The sequence below is a fragment of the Pseudophryne corroboree genome, chromosome 1, assembly GCF_028390025.1.
Source record: "Pseudophryne corroboree isolate aPseCor3 chromosome 1, aPseCor3.hap2, whole genome shotgun sequence".
Taxonomy (NCBI): Eukaryota; Metazoa; Chordata; class Amphibia; order Anura; family Myobatrachidae; genus Pseudophryne; species Pseudophryne corroboree.
The window spans coordinates 845,333,469-845,353,184 of record NC_086444.1 but is presented as its reverse complement, the minus strand read 5'-3'; the positions used below and the strand labels follow the sequence as shown (position 1 = coordinate 845,353,184).

The 19,716-nt window shown below is 46.6% G+C and overlaps 1 protein-coding gene across 3 annotated transcripts in view; it reads right to left on the bottom strand.

The window, feature by feature from the left end:
• STAP1 (signal transducing adaptor family member 1) overlaps positions 1-19,716 on the bottom strand; it is a 228,863-nt gene that overhangs the window by 116,924 nt on the left and 92,223 nt on the right. The window lies entirely within an intron of this gene.

The following is a 19,716-nucleotide window of genomic DNA, read 5'->3' as shown; positions in this document are numbered from 1 at the left end:
GACATACACGCCCTAAATCCTTTCTTTTATATACTTTTGTTAAACAAACAATAAACAGTGTGAATCTTTACTGCTTGTGTTTTGCATGTTACTTGTAGCAAAAGGTTTACACTCACGGACGTCTAAGAGACTATCACATCGAGGGTTAAAGAATAGAGGAGTAATCCTTACAAGATCCTTACAAGTGGGAGCTCGTGCCGGGATTCAGTTGATCGTCCCCGGACCGGTAAGATAGAGAATTTATTGTCTGTCTTTGCCATACGGGATTGCGGTCATACACTGAAGCTGAATCCGTGTCAGTGTTCTGGGAACACGTGACCTAACATCTTTAATGTCTGGGACTTAAAGATACGTCTGAGAAGTGACCAGGGGTCCAAGCGCAATTCTCCAAAGACGTTAGTATCTGGGATACTTAAAATAGACCTGGGAGTCTATACATAACGTAGATTTTACCTCGATTTGATTGTCTACTTATTATGTTATGGCCATAACAGATATTAGAGTATAAGTTTCATGTATTCAGCTTGACGGGTGGTAAGTGCACGTCTGTTGAATACCCTTATAACTTTCTTGCTTCCTATCACAATACGCTGCATTTCCAAGTCCCTGTACGAGTGGTGAGTAAACGTACAGATTATTACTATCGATTGTTTTGTTAAAGTACTATGCAGATGATATTGTGATATTGTCAATAACTAATTAACTGGTTAGCTGATGCATCCATAGAAAGTTGTTGGAAATTGTGTTTTTACTATGGGCTCTGGTCAGAGTAAGAAAACTGTATACCCCCCTCCCCTACCCGGGGAGACATGTAAAGAATACGTGGCCCGTAATTCTACCTCTGATTATTATTTGATTGATCCCTGGGTGGATAATTTAGCAGGGTGGACAGAGAAAGCAGGACAGGACCCATTCCCACGGGAAGGCAGTAATTACCCTTTCTATATGGATATGGTTAAAGGTCTTTGTTTAGGGGACAGGGAAGCCTGGCCGTGGTATGATCATGATCCACAATGGGATATGACATATATGCGGGCCGGGGGTGAGCAGTGGCTGACCATAGCGCCCTATTGGTATGATAAATCCATCAATAAGAAACAAAGGAGGATTAAAAATATCAGTTCCCAACAGCACAGAAAGGAGGAAGTGAGAACCTGCAAATCTTTGAAAACCCTCTCGCCTCCCCCTTACAGCCCAATATATCTTGCTCTTAAAGACACAGATCTCTTAGCAGCAGTAACCCTTTCACAACAGATGGGATCGCCTCCACCTCCACTGCTAGAAAATTCGTCCACTAGCTCTATCCCTAACGCACCAGTAACCCAGAGTTTAGATAATAGTGTAATAACCTCCCAGCCCACATCCCTTAAACAATCAGCCACCCGCCGCACAGCCGATTCCACTATCGCTGCCGAGGGCTCCTTCTCCCCCCATGTCACTCGAGGAGGAACTGAATTCTCTGACGGCGGTGAAGCTTCTTCCACCACCGTGGCCCTCCACTTACCCTTTATGACAGTGGGAGACCAAATGTTAATAAAACCCATTGAAATAGAAGATTTAGACAGGATAGTAAAACACTGTCCCAAGCCTACCGTTACCCCCGATGGCTGTATGTCTTATTTGCGCAAAGCTTGCAAAGGACGCAGCTATACACAAGAAGACATGAGGCTGATTATAGATGGTGTAACCGACCACTATAATGGATGGGACTGGACAAAGGTCCCTGCCATCCACACACCTGCTGCACAAAATAGTGCCGCTAACTACACCCTCAACACACAGACAGGTATCGAGAATATGTGGAAGGAAATTGATACACATATGAAGGAAGTCTTTAAAACCCGTGCTTCTTTGCCTGTCGCTGTAGCTTGTAAACAGAAGCCTTCAGAGTCTGTTACTGAGTTTTGGAAAAGGTTTAAGGACTGTTGGACAGATGACGCTGGCTTACCTTTGCTTAACTCGGAAAGCTTACTCATTTCCACCTTCATTAACAACCTTCTACCTTCTGTCATAGTTTCCGTTAAGCAAAGCGTCTCTTCCTGGACTTCTGATAGTACGAAAGATTTTGAAAAACATTTATATGAGAAAGAGGCTGCAGGGTGCTTTGATGTAAAGAAACCTGCACCCACTCATAACTATCAGAACTCCAGACGCTTTGACAGACAGAACCAACCCCGCAGTCAGGGAAGATTCCAAAGACCCCAACATAAATCACCTACAGGAGACATGGCCGGCAAACGGCACACCTCCTGTTACAACTGTGGCCAGGATGGTCACTGGGCAAGAGATTGCCCCCAGCCCCCTCAGACACCTCGACAGCCTGCTCTGAATCCTGCCCCCCAACAACACCCCCGCCCACGCCATGACAACCCTCTCTCTGATCATGTACGTTTCAGAGTTGACTGGCAAGACCCCGCGCACTGACGGGGCCCGGAGGAGGGTATCCCAGCCTTTATTCAACTCACCCGTCATTGGAAAGATTCACCTCTGCTGCCACTTATTATAAATGGAAGTAAAATTCCCTTTTTAGTGGACAGCGGTGCAACAACCAGTGTTTTGTGTTCTGACCTATATGATGGTGATTTGGAAAAGACTGCTCCTTCAATGGGAATCAATGGGATACCCACCAATGCCTACCTAACCAAGGCCCTCTCTGTCTCCACAACAAAGGGGTTGTGCATGGGCAAACATAGGTTCACAGTCATACCTGAGTGCCCCATTAACCTACTAGGTAGGGACCTGCTTAGCAAACTTTCCATCTCTATTCTCCCCTCACCTACTGGTACTGGGTTGGATATTGAATCCCCTCATTTTCCAATTTGGGAAATGACTACCAACATGCCTGACCTCGCCCAAGTAAACCCCGCTCTTTGGTCAAAAGGTCCATATGACACTGGCCTAATCTCATGCACACCATATAAGGCCAATCTCAAACCCGACTCACAACCTGTTTATCAAAAGCAGTATCCCCTCTCACCAGAAAAGATAGAAGGTCTCCGCCCCATGATACAGCAATTCTTACAACAGGGTATTCTCAGACATATTGTATCACCATACTGTACTCCTGTGAACCCTGTTGCCAAAGCTGATGGCAGTATAAGATTTGTACAAGATCTCAGAGCGATCAATCAGTTAATTGTCCCAATTGCACCAATTGTTCCAGATGTAAACTCACTCATTTCTGCAATCCCTGCAGATGCTGCGTTCTTCTCTGTAATTGATTTGAAGAATGCCTTTTTCAGCATACCTGTAGATTCACAGACACAATTACTTTTTGCCTTTTCTTTTGAGGGTAAACAATTTACCTGGTGCAGATTACCCATGGGCTATATTGACTCACCCGTTGTCTATAGCATTGTACTCCAGGCCACATTGAGGCCCTGGCAACCTCACCATGGTTCAGTCCTGCTACAGTATGCAGATGATCTGCTGCTCTGTAGTCAAACTGAGGAGGCCTGCCGGGAGGATGGTGTTTCATTACTAAACTGGCTTTGTGAATGTGGACACAAGGTGTCCAAAACAAAAATGCAATGGTGTAAAAAGCATGTTGATTACTTAGGTTTTGTGCTCACTCAGGGAGAGAGGAAAATCAGTCCACAACGCATACAGTCTGTATTGGGCCTGGTCACCCCAACTACCCAGAAGGAACTACTGTCCTTCCTGGGTATGGTAAATTACTGCAGACAGTGGATATCTGATTGCTCCTATTATGATAACATTTTGAGACAAGCCACACTGAAGGACAAACCTAAAACTGTACAATGGTCACAAGAAATGTTAACTGCATATGAAAGTTTAAAATGTATGTTGATGAAAAGTCCGGCACTTGGCCTCCCCAATTATGTACTACCTTTCCATCTATATGCAAGGGACAATTGTAAAACCATGGCGGGGGTGCTCACACAGTTTCATGGAGGGAAGTTGCGCCCCGTGGCATTTTTTTCCAAAGTCATGCCAGTGTCTGTGCAAGGTATGCCTGCCTGCCTCAGGGCTTTGGCAGCCTGTGCAATGGTTGCAGAAATGGCCACTACCCTCACTTTAGGCCACACCACAGTACTCCACACCACACATGATGTCCTGGCAATACTTAAAGGCTTACACACACAGCACATGTCAGCACAACGCCTTAGTGGATATGAAGTACTTCTTTTGGGCAACCCTACACTTACCATCAAGTACACTGCCAGTTCTTCTGGCCCTACACCCATTCTCAATGCCCTTTTAGGCTTGAAAGGTCCCGAGGATGAACCACCCGACCTACATGACTGTGCTGCTTCCATTGAAGCTGAAACCTCTCCCAGACTTGACATGTCTCCCGTTCCCATACCAGGCGCAGACATAATTTTTGTTGACGGCTCCTGCAGTAGGCCCAATGACAATACATACCAAGCTGGTTATGCCATTGTCACCCTCCCTGACACTGTATTGGAAGCCCTGCCAATACCTTATCAGTCCGCGCAAGCTGCAGAACTCATTGCACTCACTAGAGCATGTCAGCTCTACCAGAACAAGCCTGTTACCATCTACACTGACTCCAGATACGCCCACGGCGTTGTTCATGACCATGGGGTCATTTGGCAACGCCGTGGCTTTCTCGGGGCAGATGGTAAAGGTATCTCGCATGCGCAGCTCATCTCTGATCTGTTACATGCCATTACCCTCCCTTCTGACATTGCCATTATCCACTGCAAGGCACATACTGGCGGCAAGGATAATATCTCCCTTGGCAACGCCCTTGCAGACACTACTGCTAAACAAGCGGCCCTACAGCCTACTGCCCATTCTCACATGGCAGTCATGGCCCCTCCCTCCCTTGACAACGTCCATCTGCTCACTCAACTTCAAGCTGCTGCGACTAATACTGATCTCTCCGACTGGACTTACCCAATTCTGCAGAAAAATCCTAAATCAGGATTAATCTGCAAAGAGGGGAAACCCTGTATACCCCAGTCCAGTGCCCCTTTGCTCATTGCCCATTACCATGGTGTTGGTCACCATAGTAAAGCCACGACACTCCTCCTACTAACCAAGGATTTTTATGTTACTGAGGCCAAAACACTTGTGGACCAATATGTTAGCAGATGCATCACCTGCCTCAGGAACAACCCTAACAACCCTAATAAAGCGAAACACCAGCATCTTGAATACCCCACTACCCCTTTTACACACTTACAAATTGATTTTACCCATATCCCTGGCATAGGCAAACAAGAATATGCCCTGGTCATTGCAGATATGTTCTCTCGCTGGCCAGAAGTATTCCCAACTAAGTCAGAGGATGCTAAGACAGTAGCTAGAATCCTAACACAGGAAATCATCCCGAGATGGGGATGCCCATTGCAGATAAATAGCGACAAAGGCACAGCCTTTACAGCCAAAGTCACACAGGCCCTAGTGAAGGCCTTGCAAATAGAATGGAAGTTTCACATCCCGTACCACCCGCAGAGTTCAGGGGTCGTAGAAAGAATGAATAGGACCCTCAAAGACAAACTAAGGAAGGCCACAGGAGGTACCTTCCACAAATGGAAGCAAGTCCTCCCTATCATCCTAGCAGAAATTAGGATGACCCCACAGAAAACCCTAGGGTACTCCCCTTTTGAGATATTGATGGGTAGGCCTTTTCCCACCCCATGGGCAAAAAAACCGTTGATAATACAGGAAGGAGATCTAGAACTTATAAGGGAAGAGTATGTCAGGGCCCTCATAACCAAACTTGATGAGATTGAACATGATGTTGTTTGTAAAAATCCTTTGAACCCACAGGAACCAACACATCCTTTCAAAGTTGGAGACAGAGTCGTGGTAAAAGTACTCCCAAAGAACAAGACTCCGGGAGACTTCACCTATGGTCCAGAGACAGAAGTCGTTGCTGTAACCCGAACCGCAGTCCTGACAGAAGAGAGTCCCACCTGGATCCATGCTTCCCGAGTAAAGAAAATTCCTAGACCAGACCTAGAGGAGGAAACAGGTGATTCCAGTGAGGTACGAACAGGGGCGGACAGCCCTGACCTCCCACCTAGCGAAGACAGAAGACCAGAGGAGGATGAAGAAAATGCCCCCTATCTTTACCCTGGGGACTACCTTGATAGCCCTACTGGCCCTCATTCACCTCACAACATGTGAAGTTGACATTACACACACCGACGGGGTTCCCACCTTGTGGTATAATTCCTCCAACACACACGTAGCCACCTATGTCCTAGACTATTTTATGTTCCCCAAGCTTGCTGACAACAAACATTTCATACAGCAAAAAAAGGAAATCAGGGATGTCCGAAACAGTTTATATTTGTGTTACTGATTCCTGGTGGGGATATAACTGTGATTCCTGGGGATCCGTGGGGTGGAACACGGGACTTGATTGGGGGTACAGACCATCAGACGCCTTAAACAGATGGAGTCAACCTGATGGAGTACCCCTACTCAAGAGACTGTCTATCTTTAAGATGGATGAAGGCCCGAATGCATACAGGTTTAGACTAAACATCCAACACCCTAGCAGAGCAGATAATGGTACCTATGTAGTTGGGATATGGTGGAAAACAGGGTACTTTAGCGCAAGACAGATCTTTTATTTATGGGATATGTTTAAACATCCAGCATACCAGTCCAGAGTCTCTCCCCAAGGTAAACCTTTAAGGCCTCATATTGCTACCTTTAAGGATATGGTAGCCATTAATAACCCCACTTTTGAAGACGTCCTAGCCATTGAAACCGGTTTCTCTGACATTAATTTCTGGCTAGAATGGATGAAGTATAATGCTGCAAAACATAATATGAGCAATTGTTACGTATGTGGCAAATCTAGGCCCCACTTAGGTACAGTACCTTTAAACATTCCTTTAGATCAAGAAGGATGCTTCTTTAGCCTATACAATGATACTAAAAATAATGATAGTCAGTGTGAAATGTGGAAGAAGGAATATCCTATATTATTAAAAAATCCTAATCCCGGAAGTACCATAACCATATACCCCGGGAATTATACCTGTTATGTATCCAACACCACCAAAGGAAGGGATTTAAAACCTTTCCCACCAGGGTATTGCGCAGAAAGAAGGACAACTGTCTTAGTTAATCAAACTAGATCATTAGGCGACATCTACTATATATGCGGGGATATGAAACTTAGGATCAAATTGGATACGCCCTGGCATGGTGAGTGTGCCCTGGCCAAAGTCATAATGCCACTTCTAATGATTACCGAAGACCACCCCACTCCTTCCTCTAATTCCCCTACCCTTCGGAAGAAAAGGACACTCCCAGGAGGTAGTTTTGACCCCCATGTATACATTGATGCTATAGGGGTCCCAAGAGGGGTTCCAAATAAGTTCAAAGCTAGAGACGAGGTAGCTGCAGGATTTGAATCTTTATTCCCTATAGTGACTGTAAACAAAAATGTAGTGTGGATTAACTATATATATTATAACCAACAAAGATTTGTTAATGATACCAAAGAGGCCCTTCTGGGAATATCTGAGCAACTAGAAGCTACTTCCCATATGACCTTCCAAAATAGGATGGCTCTGGATATGATGCTAGCAGAAAAAGGTGGTACATGCGTTTACATCAACAAAGCCAAAGGATGTTGTACCTATATCCCTGATAACACAGGTCCTAACGGTAAAGTAACATTAGCCATACAGAAACTAGAGTCATTATCAAAGGAACTCAAAAGGAACTCAGGTGTTGATAATCCATGGAGCCAATACTTTGGATGGGTTGAAAACTGGAAACAAGCCCTTATACAAATAGGTATACTTATACTTATTACCCTTATTCTTGTTACCACTATTGTTTACTGTATTATCCCGTGCTGTAAGAAGCTCACCTCCAAAGGTATCGATAATGCTATAATGTACAATGGTGCCCTGTCCCATACTACTGAAACTGAGGTACCTGGCCCTGAGTCATACGCCCAGTATCTAGTCCACTGGCGTGCAGAAAGACGTAAGCTTTGCGAGAATCATATAGTATAACAATAATGATTCTAAGAGGGGAATGAAAGGGTTAAAGCTCGTCTCTGCTTCACATGTCATAGAATTGTTTGTGTTACAGAACTGTTTGTTCCAGCACATTTTTGCTACTGTCTTTGTCTGTTATCTTTTTATACCGTGGGCATAACTTTTCTTTTTGAGTACAAACTTGCCCATATATGTATATCCTTCCGCTGCGGCAGTTCCTAGCCAATCATGTTATGTTAACCCCCTTTTGTGTTCTGTCCAATTAGTTATTGACTTGGGACATACACGCCCTAAATCCTTTCTTTTATATACTTTTGTTAAACAAACAATAAACAGTGTGAATCTTTACTGCTTGTGTTTTGCATGTTACTTGTAGCAAAAGGTTTACACTCACGGACGTCTAAGAGACTATCACATCGAGGGTTAAAGAATAGAGGAGTAATCCTTACAAGATCCTTACACCAGCACATTTGGTGGTTATGTTTCAAAATCACTCCTTACTAGGCCGTGACTAATTCCCTCATAGTGGCCATTATGAGTCATGCTGAACCCCCTAATCAGTCTCATATTTTATTATGCGTCCTATCTTGTCAACTTCCTTAAGGGCCCTACACATTTAGCGATCCGCCGCTAAGCTGCCTGACGGCGGATACGGCCAACGGGCGACCCGGCGGCGGGGGGAGGTGACGTGGGGAGTGAAGTTTCTTCACTCCCCCCCTGTCACCCAGCTCCATAGAAGCATACTTGCCTACCTGACCCTCTCCATGAGGGAGAAAATGCTCTGTTCCTGGACTTTCCTGGTAATGTAGGATTGCCATCACCTGTGGTGAAACACCTTTCTTATCAATTAACTAGCTCACCACAGGTGATGGCAATCATACATAACCAGGAAAGTCCAGGAACAGAGCATTTTCTCCCTCATGGAGAGGGTCAGGTAGGCAAGTATGATAAAAGTGCAGGCAAATATGGACAAGATCATCCATACTCGCCTGCATGCACAGGCGACAGGGCACCAGCGATGAACGAGCGCGGGGCCACGCATCGTTCATCGCTTGTGCCTCCACACTCAAAAATATGAACGGTATCTCGTTCATTAATTAATGAGATTGTTAATATCTTTGACTATTATCGCCCAGTGTGTAGGGCCTATAAGAATACCAACAAGCTTGTACTCCACTCATGCATAATTGGAAACTCCCTGATTCTCGTTCCCAACAAACACTGCTGAATCAGATATGGTTTGTTTCTCCGATGGAATATATATCACTGGTCTCCTCAATAACACAATCAATAAATGTCATGCAGTCTGGGATCCTTGGCTCTCCCATTACACTACACCAAAAAAAGGAGCACCAAAACAGTGTAGTACATCCAACAGGATATTACATACAGTAAAGTAGGGCGTTAACACAATGTTTGAATGTAATGTAATATAGTAAAGCAACTATCCAGTGGGTGCTTCCTAATCACTGAGACAAATGATTAGATTAGCACAGTGTGTGTACTGTATAGTAAACCACACCAATCACTTTACACTAGTATTTTCCCATTACTCATTTTGGCTCAAAGATCAGGAAACGTGCAGCTTATTTTTTGTTTCAGTGGACCTATCTCACTATTGTTGCTCATACTGTTCAATGTAATGCCATTGATTTCAAGAGAAAATAGACTCTGAACCAGGTATTTGGCAGAGATAATTCTTATAATCAACATTGGTCATTTTCCAGTTTCCTTATTATTCCTTCTTATTTTTTATAGGTCTCCATCACTTTGCTTTTCTCCTTACAATTAGCTTTGTACAGTATGTCAGGTAAATAGAAATAATGGTGAATAGCAGTTCACTTTACTGGCAAAAATGGTGCACAGATACTAGGTTATCCTATTTGTATTTATTGTTAGAAAACTGAAGTAAACACTTTATTGGTGGCAATTAGTTACTGCTTCCTTTTCCATGCACCAGCTCCCATAGATGATACAAATCGTGCCACACTACAACTGATAGGCAAACACAGGGGGATGGGGGGATGCAAATATTTGCAAACATTGCATTACTCACCCCCCAAAAAATACAGAATTCTACGAAATCAAAATTCTTGGAAAACTCTTGTGTTCCAAAGGCCGATTTAAGCTATGGAAAATAATAATCATATTTGTCAATATGCTTAGTCTCTCATTGTAAGAGTGTCAAGACTGAGGTTTGTGGTGAATCCGAGTCGTAAGGCAAGGAGTCGGTGGTGCTTTTAAACAATAGCCGAGTTGGTCTTATAAAGGTCCTTTTCGTAGGTTTATTGATGAGAAATACAATAGCCAGGCACAACTGGAAAAGCCCCTGAAGGTCGACAAGCTGGGGTGCTCGTGGTGTCACAAATACCGAGATCCGGCCTGTTACAGGAGTCCAGAGGGTGCAAGCGGTGTGGCAACGAGACGGAAGGCAGCAAACTGTAGTTCTCACAACAAGACAGTATCCACTCAAGAAGTGAGACTGTATTGAGATCTCTGGAAATTGTATCAGCTGCTGGGATGAGCTTTAAAGCACAGGACTGCAAAGGGACTAGGACACAGCTTACTTAGGGTAGACGATGCACTAGCACTTGCTGCTAGAGCAGAGGCCAGCAATATACCCCCTGATGCCTCCTAATTGGCCAGTGGCGGCAGCAGCAGCAGTCAACAGACGATTGGAGCAAACAAGTCACCTGAGGAAAATCCAAAATGGCGGCAGAGGCACTTCCGGTTTTCAAACTGACCCTGAGCCCAAATCCAAGATGGCGGACGCGGCACTTCTGATTTTCAAAATGGACCCCCTTCTGAGTCCAGAGACCCCTGACAGCCACTCTCGCCCATCACCAGTACGGTGTGGTCGACAGTCATTAGGTCGTTCACTATTGGTCGACATGCATTAGGTCAACATGGTCACTATGTCGACATGTACTAGGTTGACATGCGTTTTTCAGTTTTTTTTTACAATTTTTCACTTCCACAGGGACTACGAGTGTGAATAGTAACCTGTGCCGAGTATAGCAGTAGTGGAGCGAGGCACCTTGCCCGAAGCATGGCGAGAGAAGCGAGTCATGCGAGGGGACACGGTGCACTAACTGGGGTTCTCCGTAACTTTACGACGAAAACGACAGCAAAAAAGTAAAATAAAAAATAAAAAATCAATGTCGACCTTTTTACATGTCGACCTTGTTCATGTCGACCCAATGGCCATGTCGACCTAGTGACCATGTTGACCAATAGTGGTCGACCTAATGACTGTTGACCTAAGTGTGATCGACCTAATGACCCATACCCACCAGTACCCCATGCGACCTTCAGATGGCCCCCACCAGAGCGCGCAAACCGGTAAGTTCAAACACGGGAGCGTCCCTGCAACCCGGACAAAGAGCCTTTGGCAAAACTATTACAGCAAGCGGTTTCTCCAGCTCCTATTCAGGAAATAAACAGGTCACTGAATATTTACACATTAACAGAGAATGCAGCAAAAAGCATCTGAGTCCAGCCACCTGGAGTGTGCTCATTTCTAGACAGATTTGTTAGCATGACATATATCTAATCTGATCACCTAAACATTAACCGCAGTGAGAAGTACTATGAGACTCCTTTGAGTGGCGAAGACATGATAAATTGTTGACAAATTCATCCTGTATACTGTAATTGTGTCAATCCCTGTTCTACTTCCATGCACAGGCAGCAGGTACTATTCTATTCAATCATGTGTGGTGATATATATAGAAATGTGTGTAAAATGTTATACGTATGGACCCACCAACCAACGTACAGGTAAGCTCATCTGGTGCGTTACTATCACTAAGGTTAAAGTCCAGGTAACGGAACCCCCAAAGTCAGCACAAGCCAGCCGCCCCAAGCAGAGCCGGATTAAGGGCCACATGGGCTGAAAATGTTCAAAAGCCTATACTGAGAAAGGGAGGTGCACTGTACGTGTGGCCAGTACCATGTGGGCATGTACACCCCCTACACAAATGGTTCTTAAACTGTGTGCCTAGGCACACTGGGGTGCCTCAGAGCACTTGTAGGGGTGCCTTGGATTGTTGGTCCAGGGTCAATTCAAATTATGTATGGTCAATGTCATAGAGAAAACCAGTGCAGGTGGCTGCCAATTATAAAATATGTGGACAAATGGAAGCAAGTCTTGTCCCTCACCACATAATTGAACCTAAGGAGGATATTTAAACACAATTTACTTAATTTAATATTTCTTTGTAAATTTCTCAATAAGAGACTTTTGGCCTAAGTGTGCCATGAAAAAAATTCTGATACTCTAGGGCAGGGGTGGGGAACCTTTTTTCTACCAAGGGCCATTTGGATATTTATAAAATCCTTCGGGGGCCATACAAAAATTCTCAACTTAAAAAACATACATACAGATGCCCCCACAGTGCCAGGTATACAGATGCCCCTCACAGTGCCAGGTATACAGATGTCCCCACAGTGCCAGGTATACAAATGCCCCTCACAGTGCCAGGTATACAGATGCCCCTCACAGTGCCCGGTATACAGATGTCCCCACAGTGCCAGGTATACAGATGCCCCCACAGTGCCAGGTATACAGATGTCCCCACAGTGCCAGGTATACAGATGCCCCCACAGTGCCAGGTATACAGATGCCCCCACAGTGCCAGGTATACAAATGCCCCTCACAGTGCCAGGTATACAAATGCCCCTCACAGTGCCAGGTATACAGATGCCCCCACAGTGCCAGGTATACAGATGCCCCCACAGTGCCAGGTATACAAATGCCCCTCACAGTGCCAGGTATACAAATGCCCCTCACAGTGCCAGGTATACAGATGCCCCCACAGTGCCAGGTATACAGATGCCCCTCACAGTGCCAGGTATACAGATGTCCCCACAGTGCCAGGTATACAAATGCCCCTCACAGTGCCAGGTATACAGATGCCCCTCACAGTGCCAGGTATACAGATGCCCCCACAGTGCCAGGTATACAGATGCCCCTCACAGTGCCAGGTATACAGATGTCCCCACAGTGCCAGGTATACAGATGTCCCCACAGTGCCAGGTATACAGATGTCCCCACAGTGCCAGGTATAAAGATGCCCCCACAGTGCCAGGTATACAGATGTCCCCACAGTGCCAGGTATACAGATGCCCCCCTCCCCCCCCCCCTCCCCTCCGTGCTGCTTACCTTGCACCTTTCGGCGGGACACGGAGGAGAGCGCGGCTATGTTGGGCGGCGGCGGCATATAGGACTTGAAACCAGCCGCCGGTTCAAGAGCCAATCAGAGCTCGCGGACCGGCAGCAGCGGCTCCTGATTGGCTGCCGGTCCGCGAGCTCTGATTGGCTCACGGACCGGCGGCTGGTTTGAAGTACTACACGCCGCCGCTCCCACCCGACAGCCGGGCTCTCCTCCCTGTTCTGACAGCTGAGACACGCTGCCGCCGGACTGAGCGGCAGCGTGTCTCACTGACACAAGCTGGTGGGCCGGACCAAACGGCTTCGGCCCGCGGGCCGTAGGTTCCCCACCCCTGCTCTAGGGCGCCGACATTCAAAAAACTTTGGGAACTACTGGTCTACACTATTAGATCTCTCTCACTGAGTACATATAAATTGCATAACTTTGTGAGAAAATACAAGTTCTATACTTATAATTTATGGCTGACTCTGTGGTGAACTAGGCAGTTGGTCATTAACATGCTGATGATGGACCTATATTTATTTGGAGGCCTGGAGCTTCAGCTCCATCCGCCCCATTGTTAATCTGGCCCTGGTCCCAAGGCACCACACTAGTGAAAAGTTAAAGTGAGTATTAATAAGTATGTAGCCAGTAGTGGATCTTGCTACGGGCACCATCCGGAGGGCGCCGCCGCCGTGGCAAGATCTGCTACTGGTGGTGCCCCCTGGTGCTGTGCTGTCACTGCTGTGCGGTGCGCAATGATGTCATCACGCACCGCATGGCATTGTGGGACCGGCACAAAGACGCTAGGGGTCATAATTGACCTCTAGTGTCTATGCTGTGCTATGGGAGCATAGATCAGGGGAGCGGCAATGGCGGCCGGAGACGGAGGTCAGCAGCGGTCGGGAATCAGGAGCAGGGGGTAGTGAGTAATAATTATTTTTATTTTTGTATGCGGCACAAACGGGGGCACAACTCTACAGGGGGCACAAACGGGGGCACAACTCTACAGGGGGCACAAACGGGGGCACAACTCTACAGGGGACATACCTGACCGGGAAGGAGGGACCCGCTTCCTGTAAGTAAAACACTTGATACACTTGTTAAAATTGCACCCCCCTGTAGAGCGCATGGGGAAATTGTTTTATTATGTAAATATTTTTATAGTAACCAGTGTCAACGCGCCCCCTTTTTTAAGCCACACCCCCTTTACCGGGGCCCGGTGTGGCTCTCCACGCTCCTGGTAGCTTATACTACAGAGATAAGTGAATGCAAGAGGCTACTACTCCTCATTGTGCAGGATTACTCTTTAAAATAAATTATATCATTTAAACTTTGCTTTATAATAAAACACCTATAGGTAATTTTAGACTGTTTCTTCAGTATCAATGAACTCCAAACATGACGCTGTGGACTGGTTTTTACTATGGACATAAGGATTGATGACCCCCATACTATATTACTTTCTGTGGGTACAAACATGAGAAGTTATCTGCAAAAGCAAAACTCAATCATTCAAAATAATCTCAAATAGTGCCTGCATCACTCAGCTGTGAAATGGGATCTGGCATTAGACTTTAGGCCATTTCTAGGGCTGTGGTATGCACATAACTTGAGTTTTGAAACCTGTGTTTCTTGTTCTTAAATTACCTTTGTGTACAAAAGATTTTATCTGCAGAATATAACTTTAATGATATAAAAGGATATAAGGGGTCATTCAGACCCGAACTCAGCCTGGCTGCATTCGAGTGGTCTGCGCACACACTGGCTGCAGTGCACGTGCGCGACCTTACACATTCCATGAAGGATGTGGCCATGGTGTGATTGACAGCGGTGGTGCAACGCTGGGGAGGGGGATGTGACAGGCCAATTGGGGGCATTCCGGGAGCGTTTCGGGGAGGCTGCGTGATGTCATACGCAACCGCTCCAATAAAAATAAAAAAGTCGGTGGCCCGCCTGACAGTTCAACCAGGCTGCAGTGCTAGGGGCCAACCTTAGTTCGATACATAGGGAGGCGGCCCGTCACACATGCTGGGTGGCCTTGCCCTTTGCTGAGCTGCCCCCAGCATGGGAGGAGATAGACGCAGATCTGGCTGTGTATGCAACGATCTGCATCCATCTCTGAATCAGGTACATAGTAAGTATATTCATTTACGAATTCAGGGGCTGGAAGTTACACAGTCTTTAAAGTGACAAAATCAAGATACAGGTTGAGTATCCCTTATCCAAAATGCTTGGGACCAGAGGTATTTTGGATATGAGATTTTTACGTATTTTGGAATACCCGTATATACTCGAGTATAAGTCGACCCGAATATAAGCCGAGGCACCTAATTTTACCACAAAAAACTGGGAAAACTTATTGACTCGAGTATAAGCCTAGGGTGGGAAATGCAGATCTAGCCATACACATCCATTCGCACAGCGAGCACGTTGATGCGCAACAAAAGATTTATATATATATACACGTACACACACAAACATATAATATGCACACACACACATGTAACTAACTGCATGTATACAGTATTTGGCGGTTCCAGCATCTGATACAACACTATATACACATGTACAATTGCAGCCCTGTTTGAGGAGTAACTTGCCGCCCACTGTGCCCCAGGCATGGAGGGGTCTAACATACATGCCAGCAGCCCCCGGCCAGGGCACATCAACTCTTTGCTGCTTGTACATTATTCAGGACACTACCAAATTGCATAGATAAACTGGTGGTACCTAAAACACAGCACAGGATCCCAAACGACACTCAGCATGGTCCTAACATCCGGGAGTCGGGAGGACGTTCTTTTTACTTCTAGTGGTTGTTCAGCCTCAGCGGTGCCAGCTGCTGATTGGATGGTTCCGCCATCAACCATCAAAAAGTGAGAGGACTGTATTTGGGGCGGCTGTTTGGCTGCAGCTGCTGTCATTCAGGCCAGCTGGGAGGGAGGAACGACTATTGGTGCTGCTGTCCTGCAGAACTATCAGCCGTCACTGGGAAGTTAAGCAGCTGGGCCATGAGATATTGCACTGCTGATGCTCACCGCAGCCGCACTTTACATGCACAGATCGGGAAAGGCTGAGCTGTGTGCCTTTGAAGCTGCGTGTGTTAGCAGCAACGGAGGTGAGGTCCGGCCGGGTGACTTTTCAGCAAGAGCAGCAGCGGCGGCAGTGCAGCGCGTATCTCACTTGCTGAACAGTCACCCCGGCCGGACCTCACCGCCGTTGCCACGAACACACACAGCTTCAAAGTCACACAGCTCAGCCTTTCCTGATCTGTGCATGTAAAGTGCGGCTGCGGTGATGTCACTGAGAACGGGCCGTGGCTGCTAATAAGAAGGGGTCCTGTCCAGCAAGACTCCAGCCCAATACACCGCTGGCAGGTGGCATGCGACCCGGGCCCTCCACTCGCTGTCAGAGAGGCCGGGCCTGGGACAGTTGTGGCCCCAGCACCCCCTTGATGGCGGCCCTGGCCGCTCACCCGGAAGCAGGTACTTTTCATGGTGGTCCTGGAGCATCACTCGAGTATAAGCCGAGGGGGGCTTTTTCAGCACAAAAAATGTGCTGAAAAACTCGGCTTATACTCGAGTATATACGGTAATTGCATACCATAATGAGATATCATGGTGATGGGACCTAAATCTAAGCACAGAATGCATTTATGTTACATATACACCTTATACACACAGCCTGAATGTCATTTTAGCCAATATTTTTTATAACTTTGTGCATTAAACAAAGTGTGTGTACATTCACACAATTCATGTATGTTTCATATACACCTTATACACACAGCCTGAAGGTCATTTAATATAATATTTTTAATAACTTTGTGTATTAAACAAGGTTTGTGTACATTGAGCCATCAAAAAACTAAAGTTTCACTATCTCACTCTCCCTCAAAAAAGTCCGTATTTCGGAATATTCCGTATTTCGGATATTTGGATATGGGATACTCAACCTGTAATATTATTCCGGTGTTTAGGGCCAGCAGAATATAAAAGCCTAATAAGCAAGGAAAGAGAACATTAGGTTATGTTGGTGCCATGCCAGCCTGCCTGCAGATTTTTTTCCCTCAGTGTTCTCTCCTATTTCACCATCTGAGTTTTTTTCATGCTCCTGCAAAAGCCCCTCTATTGCACATATATACGGAGCTGCTAAAGTGTGAATCACAGTGCATGCTTTATGTATAGGTTAGCGAAAAGACACTAACCTATATTCCTGTAAAAGCCTGGACTGCGATTCCCTATTCATCACCTCACTGTATATGCACAGTTCCCAGGGCTGTAACTAGGTGTGTGCCTGCAGCGCCTGGCCCACAGCGCATATGGACTGTGGGCGCAGCACCACAGGCAACACTGGCAGTTCCGTGAAGCAATGTATGGCGGCGGTATGTAGGCGCAGTGCCCGATAGGCGACCTGTGTGCAGAGTGCTGCAGCACTGGCTGCTTTCCAGGGACGTGTGGTGAGGGAATGGATGAGGAGGCACTGACTAGTACCAGAGCCAGATTTACACACAATATATGAGCCAAAGGGTCCATCTGGGAATAACACATAGGTGCAGAGGTATAAACTCCTGGAAATTTGGTGAGTTTTCATCAGAGATGTGTGGAAAAGATAGACAGGGGAGGCACTGCCTCTCCTGCCATAGACTTTTTACTCCAGAGTTTTGGCTATAAAAATGATTAGAATAATACAAAGAAGATATTTCTAACATATTCTTTGTATTTTTCATATTCTTTATACAGGCAAAACTCTGGCGCAAACGTTAGTATGACAGGAAAGGCTCTGCCTCACCCCACCACAATGCATTTCACTGCTATTTCCATTATAGCTGCAGCAGGCACAGTGCTGGGTGGACAGTCCGTGACTCCCCCCCCCCCCCCCCATAGGCCCACCCCTTCCTCATATTTCCTCCTATCGCCGAAGGCACCCCTCCCAAACAAACCCACACTGCCCCTGAGTAGAAGATGAACCAGCTCCTGGTCCTGCTTCTACTGCAGCAGTAAGAGACTCTGGCATATGATTAGACCTCAGCTAGGAACAGGCAGCAGTGCAGCTGCTGTGCAGAGTCACTGTGTGTCTGCAGGCTGTGGAAAGCCCGACCCGTTTTTTGTACATCCATTCTAGTCAGCTCTCATATAGAATTACTGTACATGGTTTGAGCACATGGCCATGGGGTGGAGTCTCAGCAGTCTTGCTGAACTGGAGGAGCCAGAGGCGTCAGGATAGACTACAAACAGCAAGTAATGTAAGTATAAGTAACACTTCAGTCATTTACTTCTAACAGTGCACTATTTGTACAGTATTATGGAACTACAAGACTCCTGCATGCACTGCCACAGAGCAAGCTGAGAATTGTAGTTACAAAAAGCTGGAAAGACAAGCACTCACTCTAATAAGCACTCAAAGGTATGTGTGTGTGTGTGTGTGTGTGTGTGTGTGTGTGTGTGTGTGTGTGTGTGTGTGTGTGTGTGTGAGTGTTATGTTTCTCTAACGTCCTAGTGGATGCTGGGGACTCCGTAAGGACCATGGGGAATAGACGGGCTCCGCAGGAGACAGGGCACTTTAAGAAAGAATTTGGATACTGGTGTGCTCTGGCTCCTCCCTCTATGTCCCTCCTCCAGACCTCAGTTTGAATCTGTGCCCGGACGAGCTGGGTGCTACTTAGTGAGCTCTCATGAGCTTGCTAAAAAGAAAGTATTTTGTTAGGTTTTTTTTATTTTCAGAGAGATCTGCTGGCAACAGACTCTCTGCTACGTGGGACTGAGGGGAGAGAAGCAGCCCTACTCACTGAAGATAGGTCCTGCTTCTTAGGCTACTGGACACCATTAGCTCCAGAGGGATCGTACACAGGATCGCACCCTTTGTCGTCCGATCCCGGAGCCGCGCCGCCGTCCTCCTCGCAGAGCTGGAAGACAGAAGCCGGTGACAGAAGCAAGAAGACTTCGAAATCGGCGGCAGAAGACTCCAGTCTTCACATGAGGTAGCGCACAGCACTGCAGCTGTGCGTCATTGCTCCCACACTAAACCCACACACTCCGGTCACTGTAGGGTGCAGAGCGCAGGGGGGGGGGGCGCCCTGGGCAGCAATTAGAGACCTCTTGGCAAAAGTGGGCATATATACAGTTGGGCACTGTGTATATGCATGGGCACCCGCCATATTTTTACACAGAAACGCGGGACAGAAGCCCGCCGCTGAGGGGGCGGGGCTTCTTCCTCAGCACTCACCAGCGCCATTTTCTCTCCACAGCTCCGCTGAGAGGAAGCTCCCCAGGCTCTTCCCTGCAGAATCACGGTAGAAGAGGGGAAAAAGAGAGGGGGGGGCACATAAATTTGTCGCAAAAACAGTATATACAGCAGCTACTGGGTTAACACTAAGTTACTGTGTGATTCCTAGGAGATATAGCGCTGGGGTGTGTGCTGGCACACTCTCTCTCTGTCTCTCCAAAAGGCCTTGTGGGGGAACTGTCTTCAAACAGAGCATCCCCTGTGTGTGTGGTGTGTCGATACCCTTGTGTCGGCATGTTTGACGAGGAAGGCTATGTGGAAACAGAGCGGGAACAAATGAATGTGGGGTCGCCGCCGACAGCCGATTGGAT